The sequence below is a fragment of the Ascaphus truei genome, unplaced genomic scaffold, assembly GCF_040206685.1.
Source record: "Ascaphus truei isolate aAscTru1 unplaced genomic scaffold, aAscTru1.hap1 HAP1_SCAFFOLD_240, whole genome shotgun sequence".
Classification (NCBI taxonomy): Eukaryota; Metazoa; Chordata; class Amphibia; order Anura; family Ascaphidae; genus Ascaphus; species Ascaphus truei.
In genome coordinates this window covers 354,981-372,833 of record NW_027455323.1, presented here as the reverse complement: position 1 = coordinate 372,833, position 17,853 = coordinate 354,981, and the positions used below count along the sequence as shown (strand labels likewise).

The following is a 17,853-nucleotide window of genomic DNA, read 5'->3' as shown; positions in this document are numbered from 1 at the left end:
ACTGAGAAAATGACAGGTGCACTCAAATGTACTATAGACGGAATTCTTGATGTCAGAATTCTATTTTGGAAGGTTGCATTGTGTTGAACTTTCAGAGGAAAAAACGATAGATTTCTTTGCCACTGCGGGAAAAAAGTAGTAAAAAATGAAACATTTTCATTTGCTGCAAGGAATGCCATGTATATTTTCATTAGGGAAGCAAAAAATAAAAACACCCACAGCACCTGGTATTCCCAGGCAGTCTCCCAACCCAGTACTAATCAAGCCTCACCCTGCTTAGCTTCCGAGATCTGACGGGATCGGGCGCTTTCAAGGTAGTATGGCCGTAGGTGGAGATTGCTGTCTCATGATATCCTCTCATTCTTAAATCCATGAGCCTATATCTTGCTCCATGCATACACAGAGACTGAGAAAATGACAGGTGCACTCAAATGTACTATAGACGGAATTCTTGATGTCAGAATTCTATTTTGGAAGGTTGCATTGTGTTGAACTTTCAGAGGAAAAAACGATATATTTCTTTGCCACTGCGGGAAAAAAGTAGCAAGAAATGAAACATTTTCATTTGCTGCGAGGAATGCCATGTATATTTTCATTAGGGAAGCGAAAAATAAAAACCCCTACAGCACCTGGTATTCCCAGGCAGTCTCCCAACCCAGTACTAATCAAGCCTCACCCTGCTTAGCTTCCGAGATCTGACGGGATCGGGCGCTGTCAAGGTAGTATGGCCGTAGGTGGAGATTGCTGTCTCATGATATCCTCTCATTCTTAAATCCATGAGCCTATATCTTGCTCCATGCATACACAGAGACTGAGAAAATGACAGGTGCACTCAAATGTACTATAGACGGAATTCTTGATGTCAGAATTCTATTTTGGAAGGTTGCATTGTGTTGAACTTTCAGAGGAAAAAACGATAGATTTCTTTGCCACTGCGGGAAAAAAGTAGTAAAAAATGAAACATTTTCATTTGCTGCAAGGAATGCCATGTATATTTTCATTAGGGAAGCGAAAAATAAAAACCCCTACAGCACCTGGTATTCCCAGGCAGTCTCCCAACCCAGTACTAATCAAGCCTCACCCTGCTTAGCTTCCGAGATCTGACGGGATCGGGCGCTGTCAAGGTAGTATGGCCGTAGGTGGAGATTGCTGTCTCATGATATCCTCTCATTCTTAAATCCATGAGCCTATATCTTGCTCCATGCATACACAGAGACTGAGAAAATGACAGGTGCACTCAAATGTACTATAGACGGAATTCTTGATGTCAGAATTCTATTTTGGAAGGTTGCATTGTGTTGAACTTTCAGAGGAAAAAACGATATATTTCTTTGCCACTGCGGGAAAAAAGTAGCAAGAAATGAAACATTTTCATTTGCTGCGAGGAATGCCATGTATATTTTCATTAGGGAAGCGAAAAATAAAAACCCCTACAGCACCTGGTATTCCCAGGCAGTCTCCCAACCCAGTACTAATCAAGCCTCACCCTGCTTAGCTTCCGAGATCTGACGGGATCGGGCGCTGTCAAGGTAGTATGGCCGTAGGTGGAGATTGCTGTCTCATGATATCCTCTCATTCTTAAATCCATGAGCCTATATCTTGCTCCATGCATACACAGAGACTGAGAAAATGACAGGTGCACTCAAATGTACTATAGACGGAATTCTTGATGTCAGAATTCTATTTTGGAAGGTTGCATTGTGTTGAACTTTCAGAGGAAAAAACGATAGATTTCTTTGCCACTGCGGGAAAAAAGTAGCAAGAAATGAAACATTTTCATTTGCTGCGAGGAATGCCATGTATATTTTCATTAGGGAAGCGAAAAATAAAAACCCCTACAGCACCTGGTATTCCCAGGCAGTCTCCCAACCCAGTACTAATCAAGCCTCACCCTGCTTAGCTTCCGAGATCTGACGGGATCGGGCGCTTTCAAGGTAGTATGGCCGTAGGTGGAGATTGCTGTCTCATGATATCCTCTCATTCTTAAATCCATGAGCCTATATCTTGCTCCATGCATACACAGAGACTGAGAAAATGACAGGTGCACTCAAATGTACTATAGACGGAATTCTTGATGTCAGAATTCTATTTTGGAAGGTTGCATTGTGTTGAACTTTCTGAGGAAAAAACGATATATTTCTTTGCCACTGCGGGAAAAAAGTAGTAAAAAATGAAACATTTTCATTTGCTGCAAGGAATGCCATGTATATTTTCATTAGGGAAGCAAAAAATAAAAACACCCACAGCACCTGGTATTCCCAGGCAGTCTCCCAACCCAGTACTAATCAAGCCTCACCCTGCTTAGCTTCCGAGATCTGACGGGATCGGGCGCTTTCAAGGTAGTATGGCCGTAGGTGGAGATTGCTGTCTCATGATATCCTCTCATTCTTAAATCCATGAGCCTATATCTTGCTCCATGCATACACAGAGACTGAGAAAATGACAGGTGCACTCAAATGTACTATAGACGGAATTCTTGATGTCAGAATTCTATTTTGGAAGGTTGCATTGTGTTGAACTTTCAGAGGAAAAAACGATAGATTTCTTTGCCACTGCGGGAAAAAAGTAGCAAGAAATGAAACATTTTCATTTGCTGCGAGGAATGCCATGTATATTTTCATTAGGGAAGCGAAAAATAAAAACCCCTACAGCACCTGGTATTCCCAGGCAGTCTCCCAACCCAGTACTAATCAAGCCTCACCCTGCTTAGCTTCCGAGATCTGACGGGATCGGGCGCTTTCAAGGTAGTATGGCCGTAGGTGGAGATTGCTGTCTCATGATATCCTCTCATTCTTAAATCCATGAGCCTATATCTTGCTCCATGCATACACAGAGACTGAGAAAATGACAGGTGCACTCAAATGTACTATAGACGGAATTCTTGATGTCAGAATTCTATTTTGGAAGGTTGCATTGTGTTGAACTTTCAGAGGAAAAAACGATAGATTTCTTTGCCACTGTGGGAAAAAAGTAGTAAAAAATGAAACATTTTCATTTGCTGCAAGGAATGCCATGTATATTTTCATTAGTGAAGCAAAAAATAAAAACACTCACAGCACCTGGTATTCCCAGGCAGTCTCCCAACCCAGTACTAATCAAGCCTCACAATGCTTAGCTTCCGAGATCTGACGGGATCGGGCGCTTTCAAGGTAGTATGGCCGTAGGTGGAGATTGCTGTCTCATGATATCCTCTCATTCTTAAATCCATGAGCCTATATCTTGCTCCATGCATACACAGAGACTGAGAAAATGACAGGTGCACTCAAATGTACTATAGACGGAATTCTTGATGTCAGAATTCTATTTTGGAAGGTTGCATTGTGTTGAACTTTCAGAGGAAAAAACGATATATTTCTTTGCCACTGCGGGAAAAAAGTAGCTAGAAATGAAACATTTTCATTTGCTGCGAGGAATGCCATGTATATTTTCATTAGGGAAGCGAAAAATAAAAACCCCTACAGCACCTGGTATTCCCAGGCAGTCTCCCAACCCAGTACTAATCAAGCCTCACCCTGCTTAGCTTCCGAGATCTGACGGGATCGGGCGCTGTCAAGGTAGTATGGCCGTAGGTGGAGATTGCTGTCTCATGATATCCTCTCATTCTTAAATCCATGAGCCTATATCTTGCTCCATGCATACACAGAGACTGAGAAAATGACAGGTGCACTCAAATGTACTATAGACGGAATTCTTGATGTCAGAATTCTATTTTGGAAGGTTGCATTGTGTTGAACTTTCAGAGGAAAAAACGATAGATTTCTTTGCCACTGCGGGAAAAAAGTAGCAAGAAATGAAACATTTTCATTTGCTGCGAGGAATGCCATGTATATTTTCATTAGGGAAGCGAAAAATAAAAACCCCTACAGCACCTGGTATTCCCAGGCAGTCTCCCAACCCAGTACTAATCAAGCCTCACCCTGCTTAGCTTCCGAGATCTGACGGGATCGGGCGCTTTCAAGGTAGTATGGCCGTAGGTGGAGATTGCTGTCTCATGATATCCTCTCATTCTTAAATCCATGAGCCTATATCTTGCTCCATGCATACACAGAGACTGAGAAAATGACAGGTGCACTCAAATGTACTATAGACGGAATTCTTGATGTCAGAATTCTATTTTGGAAGGTTGCATTGTGTTGAACTTTCTGAGGAAAAAACGATATATTTCTTTGCCACTGCGGGAAAAAAGTAGTAAAAAATGAAACATTTTCATTTGCTGCAAGGAATGCCATGTATATTTTCATTAGGGAAGCAAAAAATAAAAACACCCACAGCACCTGGTATTCCCAGGCAGTCTCCCAACCCAGTACTAATCAAGCCTCACCCTGCTTAGCTTCCGAGATCTGACGGGATCGGGCGCTTTCAAGGTAGTATGGCCGTAGGTGGAGATTGCTGTCTCATGATATCCTCTCATTCTTAAATCCATGAGCCTATATCTTGCTCCATGCATACACAGAGACTGAGAAAATGACAGGTGCACTCAAATGTACTATAGACGGAATTCTTGATGTCAGAATTCTATTTTGGAAGGTTGCATTGTGTTGAACTTTCAGAGGAAAAAACGATAGATTTCTTTGCCACTGCGGGAAAAAAGTAGCAAGAAATGAAACATTTTCATTTGCTGCGAGGAATGCCATGTATATTTTCATTAGGGAAGCGAAAAATAAAAACCCCTACAGCACCTGGTATTCCCAGGCAGTCTCCCAACCCAGTACTAATCAAGCCTCACCCTGCTTAGCTTCCGAGATCTGACGGGATCGGGCGCTGTCAAGGTAGTATGGCCGTAGGTGGAGATTGCTGTCTCATGATATCCTCTCATTCTTAAATCCATGAGCCTATATCTTGCTCCATGCATACACAGAGACTGAGAAAATGACAGGTGCACTCAAATGTACTATAGACGGAATTCTTGATGTCAGAATTCTATTTTGGAAGGTTGCATTGTGTTGAACTTTCAGAGGAAAAAACGATAGATTTCTTTGCCACTGTGGGAAAAAAGTAGTAAAAAATGAAACATTTTCATTTGCTGCAAGGAATGCCATGTATATTTTCATTAGTGAAGCAAAAAATAAAAACACTCACAGCACCTGGTATTCCCAGGCAGTCTCCCAACCCAGTACTAATCAAGCCTCACAATGCTTAGCTTCCGAGATCTGACGGGATCGGGCGCTTTCAAGGTAGTATGGCCGTAGGTGGAGATTGCTGTCTCATGATATCCTCTCATTCTTAAATCCATGAGCCTATATCTTGCTCCATGCATACACAGAGACTGAGAAAATGACAGGTGCACTCAAATGTACTATAGACGGAATTCTTGATGTCAGAATTCTATTTTGGAAGGTTGCATTGTGTTGAACTTTCAGAGGAAAAAACGATATATTTCTTTGCCACTGCGGGAAAAAAGTAGCTAGAAATGAAACATTTTCATTTGCTGCGAGGAATGCCATGTATATTTTCATTAGGGAAGCGAAAAATAAAAACCCCTACAGCACCTGGTATTCCCAGGCAGTCTCCCAACCCAGTACTAATCAAGCCTCACCCTGCTTAGCTTCCGAGATCTGACGGGATCGGGCGCTGTCAAGGTAGTATGGCCGTAGGTGGAGATTGCTGTCTCATGATATCCTCTCATTCTTAAATCCATGAGCCTATATCTTGCTCCATGCATACACAGAGACTGAGAAAATGACAGGTGCACTCAAATGTACTATAGACGGAATTCTTGATGTCAGAATTCTATTTTGGAAGGTTGCATTGTGTTGAACTTTCAGAGGAAAAAACGATAGATTTCTTTGCCACTGCGGGAAAAAAGTAGTAAAAAATTTCAGAGGTGCCTATATTCAACCTCCTCCTGTTTGGATTTGAACTCACTATCTCTTCCAAGTATCAGCTTGAACACTGCACACCCCAACTCTGTGAGCCACAAGCTCACCATATAACATGCTGAGTGTTCTGAGGCCTGTATGATATATTTCTAAATGACATGGGAGGCATAAGTGTATTATTGTGACCGTTAAAAAAATACATTCTTGAAGAATTACCTTAAATGGAGAAATTAAATCAGAGACTGAGAAAATGACAGGTGCACTCAAATATACTATAGACGGAATTCTTGATGTCAGAATTCTATTTTGGAAGGTTGCATTGTGTTGAACTTTCAGAGGAAAAAACAATATATTTCTTTGCCACTCCGGGAAAAAAGTAGCAAGAAATGAAACATTTTCATTTGCTGCGAGGAATGCCATGTATATTTTCATTAGGGAAGCGAAAAATAAAAAAACCTACAGCACCTGGTATTCCCAGGCAGTCTCCCAACCCAGTACTAATCAAGCCTCACCCTGCTTAGCTTCCGAGATCTGACGGGATCGGGCGCTTTCAAGGTAGTATGGCCGTAGGTGGAGATTGCTGTCTCATGATATCCTCTCATTCTTAAATCCATGAGCCTATATCTTGCTCCATGCATACACAGAGACTGAGAAAATGACAGGTGCACTCAAATGTACTATAGACGGAATTCTTGATGTCAGAATTCTATTTTGGAAGGTTGCATTGTGTTGAACTTTCAGAGGAAAAAACGATATATTTCTTTGCCACTGCGGGAAAAAAGTAGCAAGAAATGAAACATTTTCATTTGCTGCGAGGAATGCCATGTATATTTTCATTAGGGAAGCGAAAAATAAAAACCCCTACAGCACCTGGTATTCCCAGGCAGTCTCCCAACCCAGTACTAATCAAGCCTCACCCTGCTTAGCTTCCGAGATCTGACGGGATCGGGCGCTGTCAAGGTAGTATGGCCGTAGGTGGAGATTGCTGTCTCATGATATCCTCTCATTCTTAAATCCATGAGCCTATATCTTGCTCCATGCATACACAGAGACTGAGAAAATGACAGGTGCACTCAAATGTACTATAGACGGAATTCTTGATGTCAGAATTCTATTTTGGAAGGTTGCATTGTGTTGAACTTTCTGAGGAAAAAACGATATATTTCTTTGCCACTGCGGGAAAAAAGTAGTAAAAAATGAAACATTTTCATTTGCTGCAAGGAATGCCATGTATATTTTCATTAGGGAAGCAAAAAATAAAAACACCCACAGCACCTGGTATTCCCAGCCAGTCTCCCAACCCAGTACTAATCAAGCCTCACCCTGCTTAGCTTCCGAGATCTGACGGGATCGGGCGCTTTCAAGGTAGTATGGCCGTAGGTGGAGATTGCTGTCTCATGATATCCTCTCATTCTTAAATCCATGAGCCTATATCTTGCTCCATGCATACACAGAGACTGAGAAAATGACAGGTGCACTCAAATGTACTATAGACGGAATTCTTGATGTCAGAATTCTATTTTGGAAGGTTGCATTGTGTTGAACTTTCAGAGGAAAAAACGATAGATTTCTTTGCCACTGCGGGAAAAAAGTAGCAAGAAATGAAACATTTTCATTTGCTGCGAGGAATGCCATGTATATTTTCATTAGGGAAGCGAAAAATAAAAACCCCTACAGCACCTGGTATTCCCAGGCAGTCTCCCAACCCAGTACTAATCAAGCCTCACCCTGCTTAGCTTCCGAGATCTGACGGGATCGGGCGCTGTCAAGGTAGTATGGCCGTAGGTGGAGATTGCTGTCTCATGATATCCTCTCATTCTTAAATCCATGAGCCTATATCTTGCTCCATGCATACACAGAGACTGAGAAAATGACAGGTGCACTCAAATGTACTATAGACGGAATTCTTGATGTCAGAATTCTATTTTGGAAGGTTGCATTGTGTTGAACTTTCAGAGGAAAAAACGATAGATTTCTTTGCCACTGTGGGAAAAAAGTAGTAAAAAATGAAACATTTTCATTTGCTGCAAGGAATGCCATGTATATTTTCATTAGTGAAGCAAAAAATAAAAACACTCACAGCACCTGGTATTCCCAGGCAGTCTCCCAACCCAGTACTAATCAAGCCTCACAATGCTTAGCTTCCGAGATCTGACGGGATCGGGCGCTTTCAAGGTAGTATGGCCGTAGGTGGAGATTGCTGTCTCATGATATCCTCTCATTCTTAAATCCATGAGCCTATATCTTGCTCCATGCATACACAGAGACTGAGAAAATGACAGGTGCACTCAAATGTACTATAGACGGAATTCTTGATGTCAGAATTCTATTTTGGAAGGTTGCATTGTGTTGAACTTTCAGAGGAAAAAACGATATATTTCTTTGCCACTGCGGGAAAAAAGTAGCTAGAAATGAAACATTTTCATTTGCTGCGAGGAATGCCATGTATATTTTCATTAGGGAAGCGAAAAATAAAAACCCCTACAGCACCTGGTATTCCCAGGCAGTCTCCCAACCCAGTACTAATCAAGCCTCACCCTGCTTAGCTTCCGAGATCTGACGGGATCGGGCGCTGTCAAGGTAGTATGGCCGTAGGTGGAGATTGCTGTCTCATGATATCCTCTCATTCTTAAATCCATGAGCCTATATCTTGCTCCATGCATACACAGAGACTGAGAAAATGACAGGTGCACTCAAATGTACTATAGACGGAATTCTTGATGTCAGAATTCTATTTTGGAAGGTTGCATTGTGTTGAACTTTCAGAGGAAAAAACGATATATTTCTTTGCCACTGCGGGAAAAAAGTAGCTAGAAATGAAACATTTTCATTTGCTGCGAGGAATGCCATGTATATTTTCATTAGGGAAGCGAAAAATAAAAACCCCTACAGCACCTGGTATTCCCAGGCAGTCTCCCAACCCAGTACTAATCAAGCCTCACCCTGCTTAGCTTCCGAGATCTGACGGGATCGGGCGCTGTCAAGGTAGTATGGCCGTAGGTGGAGATTGCTGTCTCATGATATCCTCTCATTCTTAAATCCATGAGCCTATATCTTGCTCCATGCATACACAGAGACTGAGAAAATGACAGGTGCACTCAAATGTACTATAGACGGAATTCTTGATGTCAGAATTCTATTTTGGAAGGTTGCATTGTGTTGAACTTTCAGAGGAAAAAACGATAGATTTCTTTGCCACTGCGGGAAAAAAGTAGTAAAAAATTTCAGAGGTGCCTATATTCAACCTCCTCCTGTTTGGATTTGAACTCACTATCTCTTCCAAGTATCAGCTTGAACACTGCACACCCCAACTCTGTGAGCCACAAGCTCACCATATAACATGCTGAGTGTTCTGAGGCCTGTATGATATATTTCTAAATGACATGGGAGGCATAAGTGTATTATTGTGACCGTTAAAAAAATACATTCTTGAAGAATTACCTTAAATGGAGAAATTAAATCAGAGACTGAGAAAATGACAGGTGCACTCAAATATACTATAGACGGAATTCTTGATGTCAGAATTCTATTTTGGAAGGTTGCATTGTGTTGAACTTTCAGAGGAAAAAACAATATATTTCTTTGCCACTCCGGGAAAAAAGTAGCAAGAAATGAAACATTTTCATTTGCTGCGAGGAATGCCATGTATATTTTCATTAGGGAAGCGAAAAATAAAAAAACCTACAGCACCTGGTATTCCCAGGCAGTCTCCCAACCCAGTACTAATCAAGCCTCACCCTGCTTAGCTTCCGAGATCTGACGGGATCGGGCGCTTTCAAGGTAGTATGGCCGTAGGTGGAGATTGCTGTCTCATGATATCCTCTCATTCTTAAATCCATGAGCCTATATCTTGCTCCATGCATACACAGAGACTGAGAAAATGACAGGTGCACTCAAATGTACTATAGACGGAATTCTTGATGTCAGAATTCTATTTTGGAAGGTTGCATTGTGTTGAACTTTCAGAGGAAAAAACGATATATTTCTTTGCCACTGCGGGAAAAAAGTAGCAAGAAATGAAACATTTTCATTTGCTGCGAGGAATGCCATGTATATTTTCATTAGGGAAGCGAAAAATAAAAACCCCTACAGCACCTGGTATTCCCAGGCAGTCTCCCAACCCAGTACTAATCAAGCCTCACCCTGCTTAGCTTCCGAGATCTGACGGGATCGGGCGCTGTCAAGGTAGTATGGCCGTAGGTGGAGATTGCTGTCTCATGATATCCTCTCATTCTTAAATCCATGAGCCTATATCTTGCTCCATGCATACACAGAGACTGAGAAAATGACAGGTGCACTCAAATGTACTATAGACGGAATTCTTGATGTCAGAATTCTATTTTGGAAGGTTGCATTGTGTTGAACTTTCTGAGGAAAAAACGATATATTTCTTTGCCACTGCGGGAAAAAAGTAGTAAAAAATGAAACATTTTCATTTGCTGCAAGGAATGCCATGTATATTTTCATTAGGGAAGCAAAAAATAAAAACACCCACAGCACCTGGTATTCCCAGCCAGTCTCCCAACCCAGTACTAATCAAGCCTCACCCTGCTTAGCTTCCGAGATCTGACGGGATCGGGCGCTTTCAAGGTAGTATGGCCGTAGGTGGAGATTGCTGTCTCATGATATCCTCTCATTCTTAAATCCATGAGCCTATATCTTGCTCCATGCATACACAGAGACTGAGAAAATGACAGGTGCACTCAAATGTACTATAGACGGAATTCTTGATGTCAGAATTCTATTTTGGAAGGTTGCATTGTGTTGAACTTTCAGAGGAAAAAACGATAGATTTCTTTGCCACTGCGGGAAAAAAGTAGCAAGAAATGAAACATTTTCATTTGCTGCGAGGAATGCCATGTATATTTTCATTAGGGAAGCGAAAAATAAAAACCCCTACAGCACCTGGTATTCCCAGGCAGTCTCCCAACCCAGTACTAATCAAGCCTCACCCTGCTTAGCTTCCGAGATCTGACGGGATCGGGCGCTGTCAAGGTAGTATGGCCGTAGGTGGAGATTGCTGTCTCATGATATCCTCTCATTCTTAAATCCATGAGCCTATATCTTGCTCCATGCATACACAGAGACTGAGAAAATGACAGGTGCACTCAAATGTACTATAGACGGAATTCTTGATGTCAGAATTCTATTTTGGAAGGTTGCATTGTGTTGAACTTTCAGAGGAAAAAACGATAGATTTCTTTGCCACTGTGGGAAAAAAGTAGTAAAAAATGAAACATTTTCATTTGCTGCAAGGAATGCCATGTATATTTTCATTAGTGAAGCAAAAAATAAAAACACTCACAGCACCTGGTATTCCCAGGCAGTCTCCCAACCCAGTACTAATCAAGCCTCACAATGCTTAGCTTCCGAGATCTGACGGGATCGGGCGCTTTCAAGGTAGTATGGCCGTAGGTGGAGATTGCTGTCTCATGATATCCTCTCATTCTTAAATCCATGAGCCTATATCTTGCTCCATGCATACACAGAGACTGAGAAAATGACAGGTGCACTCAAATGTACTATAGACGGAATTCTTGATGTCAGAATTCTATTTTGGAAGGTTGCATTGTGTTGAACTTTCAGAGGAAAAAACGATATATTTCTTTGCCACTCCGGGAAAAAAGTAGCAAGAAATGAAACATTTTCATTTGCTGCGAGGAATGCCATGTATATTTTCATTAGGGAAGCGAAAAATAAAAACCCCTACAGCACCTGGTATTCCCAGGCAGTCTCCCAACCCAGTACTAATCAAGCCTCACCCTGCTTAGCTTCCGAGATCTGACGGGATCGGGCGCTTTCAAGGTAGTATGGCCGTAGGTGGAGATTGCTGTCTCATGATATCCTCTCATTCTTAAATCCATGAGCCTATATCTTGCTCCATGCATACACAGAGACTGAGAAAATGACAGGTGCACTCAAATGTACTATAGACGGAATTCTTGATGTCAGAATTCTATTTTGGAAGGTTGCATTGTGTTGAACTTTCAGAGGAAAAAACGATATATTTCTTTGCCACTGCGGGAAAAAAGTAGCAAGAAATGAAACATTTTCATTTGCTGCGAGGAATGCCATGTATATTTTCATTAGGGAAGCGAAAAATAAAAACCCCTACAGCACCTGGTATTCCCAGGCAGTCTCCCAACCCAGTACTAATCAAGCCTCACCCTGCTTAGCTTCCGAGATCTGACGGGATCGGGCGCTGTCAAGGTAGTATGGCCGTAGGTGGAGATTGCTGTCTCATGATATCCTCTCATTCTTAAATCCATGAGCCTATATCTTGCTCCATGCATACACAGAGACTGAGAAAATGACAGGTGCACTCAAATGTACTATAGACGGAATTCTTGATGTCAGAATTCTATTTTGGAAGGTTGCATTGTGTTGAACTTTCAGAGGAAAAAACGATAGATTTCTTTGCCACTGCGGGAAAAAAGTAGTAAAAAATGAAACATTTTCATTTGCTGCAAGGAATGCCATGTATATTTTCATTAGGGAAGCGAAAAATAAAAACACCCACAGCACCTGGTATTCCCAGGCAGTCTCCCAACCCAGTACTAATCAAGCCTCACCCTGCTTAGCTTCCGAGATCTGACGGGATCGGGCGCTGTCAAGGTAGTATGGCCGTAGGTGGAGATTGCTGTCTCATGATATCCTCTCATTCTTAAATCCATGAGCCTATATCTTGCTCCATGCATACACAGAGACTGAGAAAATGACAGGTGCACTCAAATGTACTATAGACGGAATTCTTGATGTCAGAATTCTATTTTGGAAGGTTGCATTGTGTTGAACTTTCAGAGGAAAAAACGATAGATTTCTTTGCCACTGCGGGAAAAAAGTAGTAAAAAATGAAACATTTTCATTTGCTGCAAGGAATGCCATGTATATTTTCATTAGTGAAGCAAAAAATAAAAACACTCACAGCACCTGGTATTCCCAGGCAGTCTCCCAACCCAGTACTAATCAAGCCTCACCCTGCTTAGCTTCCGAGATCTGACGGGATCAGGCGCTTTCAAGGTAGTATGGCCGTAGGTGGAGATTGCTGTCTCATGATATCCTCTCATTCTTAAATCCATGAGCCTATATCTTGCTCCATGCATACACAGAGACTGAGAAAATGACAGGTGCACTCAAATGTACTATAGACGGAATTCTTGATGTCAGAATTCTATTTTGGAAGGTTGCATTGTGTTGAACTTTCAGAGGAAAAAACGATATATTTCTTTGCCACTGCGGGAAAAAAGTAGCAAGAAATGAAACATTTTCATTTGCTGCGAGGAATGCCATGTATATTTTCATTAGGGAAGCGAAAAATAAAAACCCCTACAGCACCTGGTATTCCCAGGCAGTCTCCCAACCCAGTACTAATCAAGCCTCACCCTGCTTAGCTTCCGAGATCTGACGGGATCGGGCGCTGTCAAGGTAGTATGGCCGTAGGTGGAGATTGCTGTCTCATGATATCCTCTCATTCTTAAATCCATGAGCCTATATCTTGCTCCATGCATACACAGAGACTGAGAAAATGACAGGTGCACTCAAATGTACTATAGACGGAATTCTTGATGTCAGAATTCTATTTTGGAAGGTTGCATTGTGTTGAACTTTCAGAGGAAAAAACGATAGATTTCTTTGCCACTGCGGGAAAAAAGTAGTAAAAAATGAAACATTTTCATTTGCTGCAAGGAATGCCATGTATATTTTCATTAGGGAAGCGAAAAATAAAAACACCCACAGCACCTGGTATTCCCAGGCAGTCTCCCAACCCAGTACTAATCAAGCCTCACCCTGCTTAGCTTCCGAGATCTGACGGGATCGGGCGCTGTCAAGGTAGTATGGCCGTAGGTGGAGATTGCTGTCTCATGATATCCTCTCATTCTTAAATCCATGAGCCTATATCTTGCTCCATGCATACACAGAGACTGAGAAAATGACAGGTGCACTCAAATGTACTATAGACGGAATTCTTGATGTCAGAATTCTATTTTGGAAGGTTGCATTGTGTTGAACTTTCAGAGGAAAAAACGATAGATTTCTTTGCCACTGTGGGAAAAAAGTAGTAAAAAATGAAACATTTTCATTTGCTGCAAGGAATGCCATGTATATTTTCATTAGTGAAGCAAAAAATAAAAACACTCACAGCACCTGGTATTCCCAGGCAGTCTCCCAACCCAGTACTAATCAAGCCTCACAATGCTTAGCTTCCGAGATCTGACGGGATCGGGCGCTTTCAAGGTAGTATGGCCGTAGGTGGAGATTGCTGTCTCATGATATCCTCTCATTCTTAAATCCATGAGCCTATATCTTGCTCCATGCATACACAGAGACTGAGAAAATGACAGGTGCACTCAAATGTACTATAGACGGAATTCTTGATGTCAGAATTCTATTTTGGAAGGTTGCATTGTGTTGAACTTTCAGAGGAAAAAACGATATATTTCTTTGCCACTGCGGGAAAAAAGTAGCAAGAAATGAAACATTTTCATTTGCTGCGAGGAATGCCATGTATATTTTCATTAGGGAAGCGAAAAATAAAAACCCCTACAGCACCTGGTATTCCCAGGCAGTCTCCCAACCCAGTACTAATCAAGCCTCACCCTGCTTAGCTTCCGAGATCTGACGGGATCGGGCGCTGTCAAGGTAGTATGGCCGTAGGTGGAGATTGCTGTCTCATGATATCCTCTCATTCTTAAATCCATGAGCCTATATCTTGCTCCATGCATACACAGAGACTGAGAAAATGACAGGTGCACTCAAATGTACTATAGACGGAATTCTTGATGTCAGAATTCTATTTTGGAAGGTTGCATTGTGTTGAACTTTCAGAGGAAAAAACGATAGATTTCTTTGCCACTGCGGGAAAAAAGTAGTAAAAAATTTCAGAGGTGCCTATATTCAACCTCCTCCTGTTTGGATTTGAACTCACTATCTCTTCCAAGTATCAGCTTGAACACTGCACACCCCAACTCTGTGAGCCACAAGCTCACCATATAACATGCTGAGTGTTCTGAGGCCTGTATGATATATTTCTAAATGACATGGGAGGCATAAGTGTATTATTGTGACCGTTAAAAAAATACATTCTTGAAGAATTACCTTAAATGGAGAAATTAAATCAGAGACTGAGAAAATGACAGGTGCACTCAAATATACTATAGACGGAATTCTTGATGTCAGAATTCTATTTTGGAAGGTTGCATTGTGTTGAACTTTCAGAGGAAAAAACAATATATTTCTTTGCCACTCCGGGAAAAAAGTAGCAAGAAATTAAACATTTTCATTTGCTGCGAGGAATGCCATGTATATTTTCATTAGGGAAGCGAAAAATAAAAACCCCTACAGCACCTGGTATTCCCAGGCAGTCTCCCAACCCAGTACTAATCAAGCCTCACCCTGCTTAGCTTCCGAGATCTGACGGGATCGGGCGCTTTCAAGGTAGTATGGCCGTAGGTGGAGATTGCTGTCTCATGATATCCTCTCATTCTTAAATCCATGAGCCTATATCTTGCTCCATGCATACACAGAGACTGAGAAAATGACAGGTGCACTCAAATATACTATAGACGGAATTCTTGATGTCAGAATTCTATTTTGGAAGGTTGCATTGTGTTGAACTTTCAGAGGAAAAAACAATATATTTCTTTGCCACTCCGGGAAAAAAGTAGCAAGAAATGAAACATTTTCATTTGCTGCGAGGAATGCCATGTATATTTTTATTAGGGAAGCGAAAAATAAAAACCCCTACAGCACCTGGTATTCCCAGGCAGTCTCCCAACCCAGTACTAATCAAGCCTCACCCTGCTTAGCTTCCGAGATCTGACGGGATCGGGCGCTTTCAAGGTAGTATGGCCGTAGGTGGAGATTGCTGTCTCATGATATCCTCTCATTCTTAAATCCATGAGCCTATATCTTGCTCCATGCATACACAGAGACTGAGAAAATGACAGGTGCACTCAAATGTACTATAGACGGAATTCTTGATGTCAGAATTCTATTTTGGAAGGTTGCATTGTGTTGAACTTTCAGAGGAAAAAACGATATATTTCTTTGCCACTGCGGGAAAAAAGTAGCAAGAAATGAAACATTTTCATTTGCTGCGAGGAATGCCATGTATATTTTCATTAGGGAAGCGAAAAATAAAAACCCCTACAGCACCTGGTATTCCCAGGCAGTCTCCCAACCCAGTACTAATCAAGCCTCACCCTGCTTAGCTTCCGAGATCTGACGGGATCGGGCGCTGTCAAGGTAGTATGGCCGTAGGTGGAGATTGCTGTCTCATGATATCCTCTCATTCTTAAATCCATGAGCCTATATCTTGCTCCATGCATACACAGAGACTGAGAAAATGACAGGTGCACTCAAATGTACTATAGACGGAATTCTTGATGTCAGAATTCTATTTTGGAAGGTTGCATTGTGTTGAACTTTCAGAGGAAAAAACGATATATTTCTTTGCCACTGCGGGAAAAAAGTAGCAAGAAATGAAACATTTTCATTTGCTGCGAGGAATGCCATGTATATTTTCATTAGGGAAGCGAAAAATAAAAACCCCTACAGCACCTGGTATTCCCAGGCAGTCTCCCAACCCAGTACTAATCAAGCCTCACCCTGCTTAGCTTCCGAGATCTGACGGGATCGGGCGCTGTCAAGGTAGTATGGCCGTAGGTGGAGATTGCTGTCTCATGATATCCTCTCATTCTTAAATCCATGAGCCTATATCTTGCTCCATGCATACACAGAGACTGAGAAAATGACAGGTGCACTCAAATGTACTATAGACGGAATTCTTGATGTCAGAATTCTATTTGGAAGGTTGCATTGTGTTGAACTTTCTGAGGAAAAAACGATATATTTCTTTGCCACTGCGGGAAAAAAGTAGTAAAAAATGAAACATTTTCATTTGCTGCAAGGAATGCCATGTATATTTTCATTAGGGAAGCGAAAAATAAAAACACCCACAGCACCTGGTATTCCCAGGCAGTCTCCCAACCCAGTACTAATCAAGCCTCACCCTGCTTAGCTTCCGAGATCTGACGGGATCGGGCGCTGTCAAGGTAGTATGGCTGTAGGTGGAGATTGCTGTCTCATGATATCCTCTCATTCTTAAATCCATGAGCCTATATCTTGCTCCATGCATACACAGAGACTGAGAAAATGACAGGTGCACTCAAATGTACTATAGACGGAATTCTTGATGTCAGAATTCTATTTTGGAAGGTTGCATTGTGTTGAACTTTCAGAGGAAAAAACGATAGATTTCTTTGCCACTGCGGGAAAAAAGTAGTAAAAAATGAAACATTTTCATTTGCTGCAAGGAATGCCATGTATATTTTCATTAGTGAAGCAAAAAATAAAAACACTCACAGCACCTGGTATTCCCAGGCAGTCTCCCAACCCAGTACTAATCAAGCCTCACCCTGCTTAGCTTCCGAGATCTGACGGGATCAGGCGCTTTCAAGGTAGTATGGCCGTAGGTGGAGATTGCTGTCTCATGATATCCTCTCATTCTTAAATCCATGAGCCTATATCTTGCTCCATGCATACACAGAGACTGAGAAAATGACAGGTGCACTCAAATGTACTATAGACGGAATTCTTGATGTCAGAATTCTATTTTGGAAGGTTGCATTGTGTTGAACTTTCAGAGGAAAAAACGATATATTTCTTTGCCACTGCGGGAAAAAAGTAGCAAGAAATGAAACATTTTCATTTGCTGCGAGGAATGCCATGTATATTTTCATTAGGGAAGCGAAAAATAAAAACCCCTACAGCACCTGGTATTCCCAGGCAGTCTCCCAACCCAGTACTAATCAAGCCTCACCCTGCTTAGCTTCCGAGATCTGACGGGATCGGGCGCTGTCAAGGTAGTATGGCCGTAGGTGGAGATTGCTGTCTCATGATATCCTCTCATTCTTAAATCCATGAGCCTATATCTTGCTCCATGCATACACAGAGACTGAGAAAATGACAGGTGCACTCAAATGTACTATAGACGGAATTCTTGATGTCAGAATTCTATTTTGGAAGGTTGCAT

General features: G+C 41.7%; 36 non-coding genes and 5 pseudogenes across 36 annotated transcripts; all 41 read right to left on the bottom strand.

Annotated features, from left to right (window-relative positions):
* Positions 1-212: 212 nt before the first annotated feature.
* Positions 213-331, bottom strand: LOC142479251 (5S ribosomal RNA). The gene has a single exon (XR_012793981.1). It is a non-coding gene; the product is annotated as a 5S ribosomal RNA (ribosomal RNA).
* A 286-nt stretch (positions 332-617) lies between these two features.
* LOC142478899 (5S ribosomal RNA) lies at positions 618-736 on the bottom strand. Its single transcript, XR_012793630.1, has one exon. It is a non-coding gene; the product is annotated as a 5S ribosomal RNA (ribosomal RNA).
* A 286-nt stretch (positions 737-1,022) lies between these two features.
* Positions 1,023-1,141, bottom strand: LOC142478898 (5S ribosomal RNA). The gene has a single exon (XR_012793629.1). It is a non-coding gene; the product is annotated as a 5S ribosomal RNA (ribosomal RNA).
* A 286-nt stretch (positions 1,142-1,427) lies between these two features.
* On the bottom strand, positions 1,428-1,546 carry LOC142478897 (5S ribosomal RNA). Its single transcript, XR_012793628.1, has one exon. It is a non-coding gene; the product is annotated as a 5S ribosomal RNA (ribosomal RNA).
* Positions 1,547-1,832: 286 nt separating this feature from the next.
* Positions 1,833-1,951, bottom strand: LOC142479453 (5S ribosomal RNA). The gene has a single exon (XR_012794145.1). It is a non-coding gene; the product is annotated as a 5S ribosomal RNA (ribosomal RNA).
* A 286-nt stretch (positions 1,952-2,237) lies between these two features.
* Positions 2,238-2,356, bottom strand: LOC142479240 (5S ribosomal RNA). Its single transcript, XR_012793970.1, has one exon. It is a non-coding gene; the product is annotated as a 5S ribosomal RNA (ribosomal RNA).
* Positions 2,357-2,642: 286 nt separating this feature from the next.
* LOC142479451 (5S ribosomal RNA) lies at positions 2,643-2,761 on the bottom strand. The gene has a single exon (XR_012794143.1). It is a non-coding gene; the product is annotated as a 5S ribosomal RNA (ribosomal RNA).
* A 286-nt stretch (positions 2,762-3,047) lies between these two features.
* On the bottom strand, positions 3,048-3,166 carry LOC142479268 (5S ribosomal RNA; annotated as a pseudogene).
* Positions 3,167-3,452: 286 nt separating this feature from the next.
* Positions 3,453-3,571, bottom strand: LOC142478896 (5S ribosomal RNA). The gene has a single exon (XR_012793627.1). It is a non-coding gene; the product is annotated as a 5S ribosomal RNA (ribosomal RNA).
* Positions 3,572-3,857: 286 nt separating this feature from the next.
* LOC142479450 (5S ribosomal RNA) lies at positions 3,858-3,976 on the bottom strand. Its single transcript, XR_012794142.1, has one exon. It is a non-coding gene; the product is annotated as a 5S ribosomal RNA (ribosomal RNA).
* Positions 3,977-4,262: 286 nt separating this feature from the next.
* On the bottom strand, positions 4,263-4,381 carry LOC142479228 (5S ribosomal RNA). Its single transcript, XR_012793959.1, has one exon. It is a non-coding gene; the product is annotated as a 5S ribosomal RNA (ribosomal RNA).
* A 286-nt stretch (positions 4,382-4,667) lies between these two features.
* LOC142478895 (5S ribosomal RNA) lies at positions 4,668-4,786 on the bottom strand. Its single transcript, XR_012793626.1, has one exon. It is a non-coding gene; the product is annotated as a 5S ribosomal RNA (ribosomal RNA).
* Positions 4,787-5,072: 286 nt separating this feature from the next.
* On the bottom strand, positions 5,073-5,191 carry LOC142479267 (5S ribosomal RNA; annotated as a pseudogene).
* Positions 5,192-5,477: 286 nt separating this feature from the next.
* Positions 5,478-5,596, bottom strand: LOC142478893 (5S ribosomal RNA). Its single transcript, XR_012793624.1, has one exon. It is a non-coding gene; the product is annotated as a 5S ribosomal RNA (ribosomal RNA).
* Positions 5,597-6,272: 676 nt separating this feature from the next.
* Positions 6,273-6,391, bottom strand: LOC142479320 (5S ribosomal RNA). The gene has a single exon (XR_012794016.1). It is a non-coding gene; the product is annotated as a 5S ribosomal RNA (ribosomal RNA).
* Positions 6,392-6,677: 286 nt separating this feature from the next.
* Positions 6,678-6,796, bottom strand: LOC142478892 (5S ribosomal RNA). Its single transcript, XR_012793623.1, has one exon. It is a non-coding gene; the product is annotated as a 5S ribosomal RNA (ribosomal RNA).
* A 286-nt stretch (positions 6,797-7,082) lies between these two features.
* Positions 7,083-7,201, bottom strand: LOC142478464 (5S ribosomal RNA). The gene has a single exon (XR_012793200.1). It is a non-coding gene; the product is annotated as a 5S ribosomal RNA (ribosomal RNA).
* Positions 7,202-7,487: 286 nt separating this feature from the next.
* Positions 7,488-7,606, bottom strand: LOC142478891 (5S ribosomal RNA). Its single transcript, XR_012793622.1, has one exon. It is a non-coding gene; the product is annotated as a 5S ribosomal RNA (ribosomal RNA).
* A 286-nt stretch (positions 7,607-7,892) lies between these two features.
* LOC142479266 (5S ribosomal RNA) lies at positions 7,893-8,011 on the bottom strand (annotated as a pseudogene).
* A 286-nt stretch (positions 8,012-8,297) lies between these two features.
* Positions 8,298-8,416, bottom strand: LOC142478890 (5S ribosomal RNA). Its single transcript, XR_012793621.1, has one exon. It is a non-coding gene; the product is annotated as a 5S ribosomal RNA (ribosomal RNA).
* A 286-nt stretch (positions 8,417-8,702) lies between these two features.
* LOC142478889 (5S ribosomal RNA) lies at positions 8,703-8,821 on the bottom strand. Its single transcript, XR_012793620.1, has one exon. It is a non-coding gene; the product is annotated as a 5S ribosomal RNA (ribosomal RNA).
* A 676-nt stretch (positions 8,822-9,497) lies between these two features.
* LOC142478407 (5S ribosomal RNA) lies at positions 9,498-9,616 on the bottom strand. The gene has a single exon (XR_012793146.1). It is a non-coding gene; the product is annotated as a 5S ribosomal RNA (ribosomal RNA).
* Positions 9,617-9,902: 286 nt separating this feature from the next.
* Positions 9,903-10,021, bottom strand: LOC142478888 (5S ribosomal RNA). The gene has a single exon (XR_012793619.1). It is a non-coding gene; the product is annotated as a 5S ribosomal RNA (ribosomal RNA).
* Positions 10,022-10,307: 286 nt separating this feature from the next.
* On the bottom strand, positions 10,308-10,426 carry LOC142478463 (5S ribosomal RNA). The gene has a single exon (XR_012793199.1). It is a non-coding gene; the product is annotated as a 5S ribosomal RNA (ribosomal RNA).
* Positions 10,427-10,712: 286 nt separating this feature from the next.
* LOC142478887 (5S ribosomal RNA) lies at positions 10,713-10,831 on the bottom strand. Its single transcript, XR_012793618.1, has one exon. It is a non-coding gene; the product is annotated as a 5S ribosomal RNA (ribosomal RNA).
* A 286-nt stretch (positions 10,832-11,117) lies between these two features.
* On the bottom strand, positions 11,118-11,236 carry LOC142479265 (5S ribosomal RNA; annotated as a pseudogene).
* A 286-nt stretch (positions 11,237-11,522) lies between these two features.
* Positions 11,523-11,641, bottom strand: LOC142479449 (5S ribosomal RNA). Its single transcript, XR_012794141.1, has one exon. It is a non-coding gene; the product is annotated as a 5S ribosomal RNA (ribosomal RNA).
* A 286-nt stretch (positions 11,642-11,927) lies between these two features.
* LOC142478886 (5S ribosomal RNA) lies at positions 11,928-12,046 on the bottom strand. The gene has a single exon (XR_012793617.1). It is a non-coding gene; the product is annotated as a 5S ribosomal RNA (ribosomal RNA).
* A 286-nt stretch (positions 12,047-12,332) lies between these two features.
* LOC142478409 (5S ribosomal RNA) lies at positions 12,333-12,451 on the bottom strand. The gene has a single exon (XR_012793148.1). It is a non-coding gene; the product is annotated as a 5S ribosomal RNA (ribosomal RNA).
* A 286-nt stretch (positions 12,452-12,737) lies between these two features.
* LOC142479221 (5S ribosomal RNA) lies at positions 12,738-12,856 on the bottom strand. Its single transcript, XR_012793952.1, has one exon. It is a non-coding gene; the product is annotated as a 5S ribosomal RNA (ribosomal RNA).
* A 286-nt stretch (positions 12,857-13,142) lies between these two features.
* Positions 13,143-13,261, bottom strand: LOC142478885 (5S ribosomal RNA). The gene has a single exon (XR_012793616.1). It is a non-coding gene; the product is annotated as a 5S ribosomal RNA (ribosomal RNA).
* A 286-nt stretch (positions 13,262-13,547) lies between these two features.
* On the bottom strand, positions 13,548-13,666 carry LOC142478408 (5S ribosomal RNA). The gene has a single exon (XR_012793147.1). It is a non-coding gene; the product is annotated as a 5S ribosomal RNA (ribosomal RNA).
* Positions 13,667-13,952: 286 nt separating this feature from the next.
* On the bottom strand, positions 13,953-14,071 carry LOC142479264 (5S ribosomal RNA; annotated as a pseudogene).
* Positions 14,072-14,357: 286 nt separating this feature from the next.
* On the bottom strand, positions 14,358-14,476 carry LOC142478884 (5S ribosomal RNA). Its single transcript, XR_012793615.1, has one exon. It is a non-coding gene; the product is annotated as a 5S ribosomal RNA (ribosomal RNA).
* A 676-nt stretch (positions 14,477-15,152) lies between these two features.
* Positions 15,153-15,271, bottom strand: LOC142479448 (5S ribosomal RNA). The gene has a single exon (XR_012794140.1). It is a non-coding gene; the product is annotated as a 5S ribosomal RNA (ribosomal RNA).
* A 286-nt stretch (positions 15,272-15,557) lies between these two features.
* Positions 15,558-15,676, bottom strand: LOC142479447 (5S ribosomal RNA). Its single transcript, XR_012794139.1, has one exon. It is a non-coding gene; the product is annotated as a 5S ribosomal RNA (ribosomal RNA).
* A 286-nt stretch (positions 15,677-15,962) lies between these two features.
* On the bottom strand, positions 15,963-16,081 carry LOC142478882 (5S ribosomal RNA). Its single transcript, XR_012793613.1, has one exon. It is a non-coding gene; the product is annotated as a 5S ribosomal RNA (ribosomal RNA).
* A 286-nt stretch (positions 16,082-16,367) lies between these two features.
* Positions 16,368-16,486, bottom strand: LOC142478881 (5S ribosomal RNA). Its single transcript, XR_012793612.1, has one exon. It is a non-coding gene; the product is annotated as a 5S ribosomal RNA (ribosomal RNA).
* A 285-nt stretch (positions 16,487-16,771) lies between these two features.
* LOC142478457 (5S ribosomal RNA) lies at positions 16,772-16,890 on the bottom strand. Its single transcript, XR_012793193.1, has one exon. It is a non-coding gene; the product is annotated as a 5S ribosomal RNA (ribosomal RNA).
* A 286-nt stretch (positions 16,891-17,176) lies between these two features.
* LOC142479220 (5S ribosomal RNA) lies at positions 17,177-17,295 on the bottom strand. Its single transcript, XR_012793951.1, has one exon. It is a non-coding gene; the product is annotated as a 5S ribosomal RNA (ribosomal RNA).
* Positions 17,296-17,581: 286 nt separating this feature from the next.
* Positions 17,582-17,700, bottom strand: LOC142478880 (5S ribosomal RNA). The gene has a single exon (XR_012793611.1). It is a non-coding gene; the product is annotated as a 5S ribosomal RNA (ribosomal RNA).
* Positions 17,701-17,853: the final 153 nt, after the last annotated feature.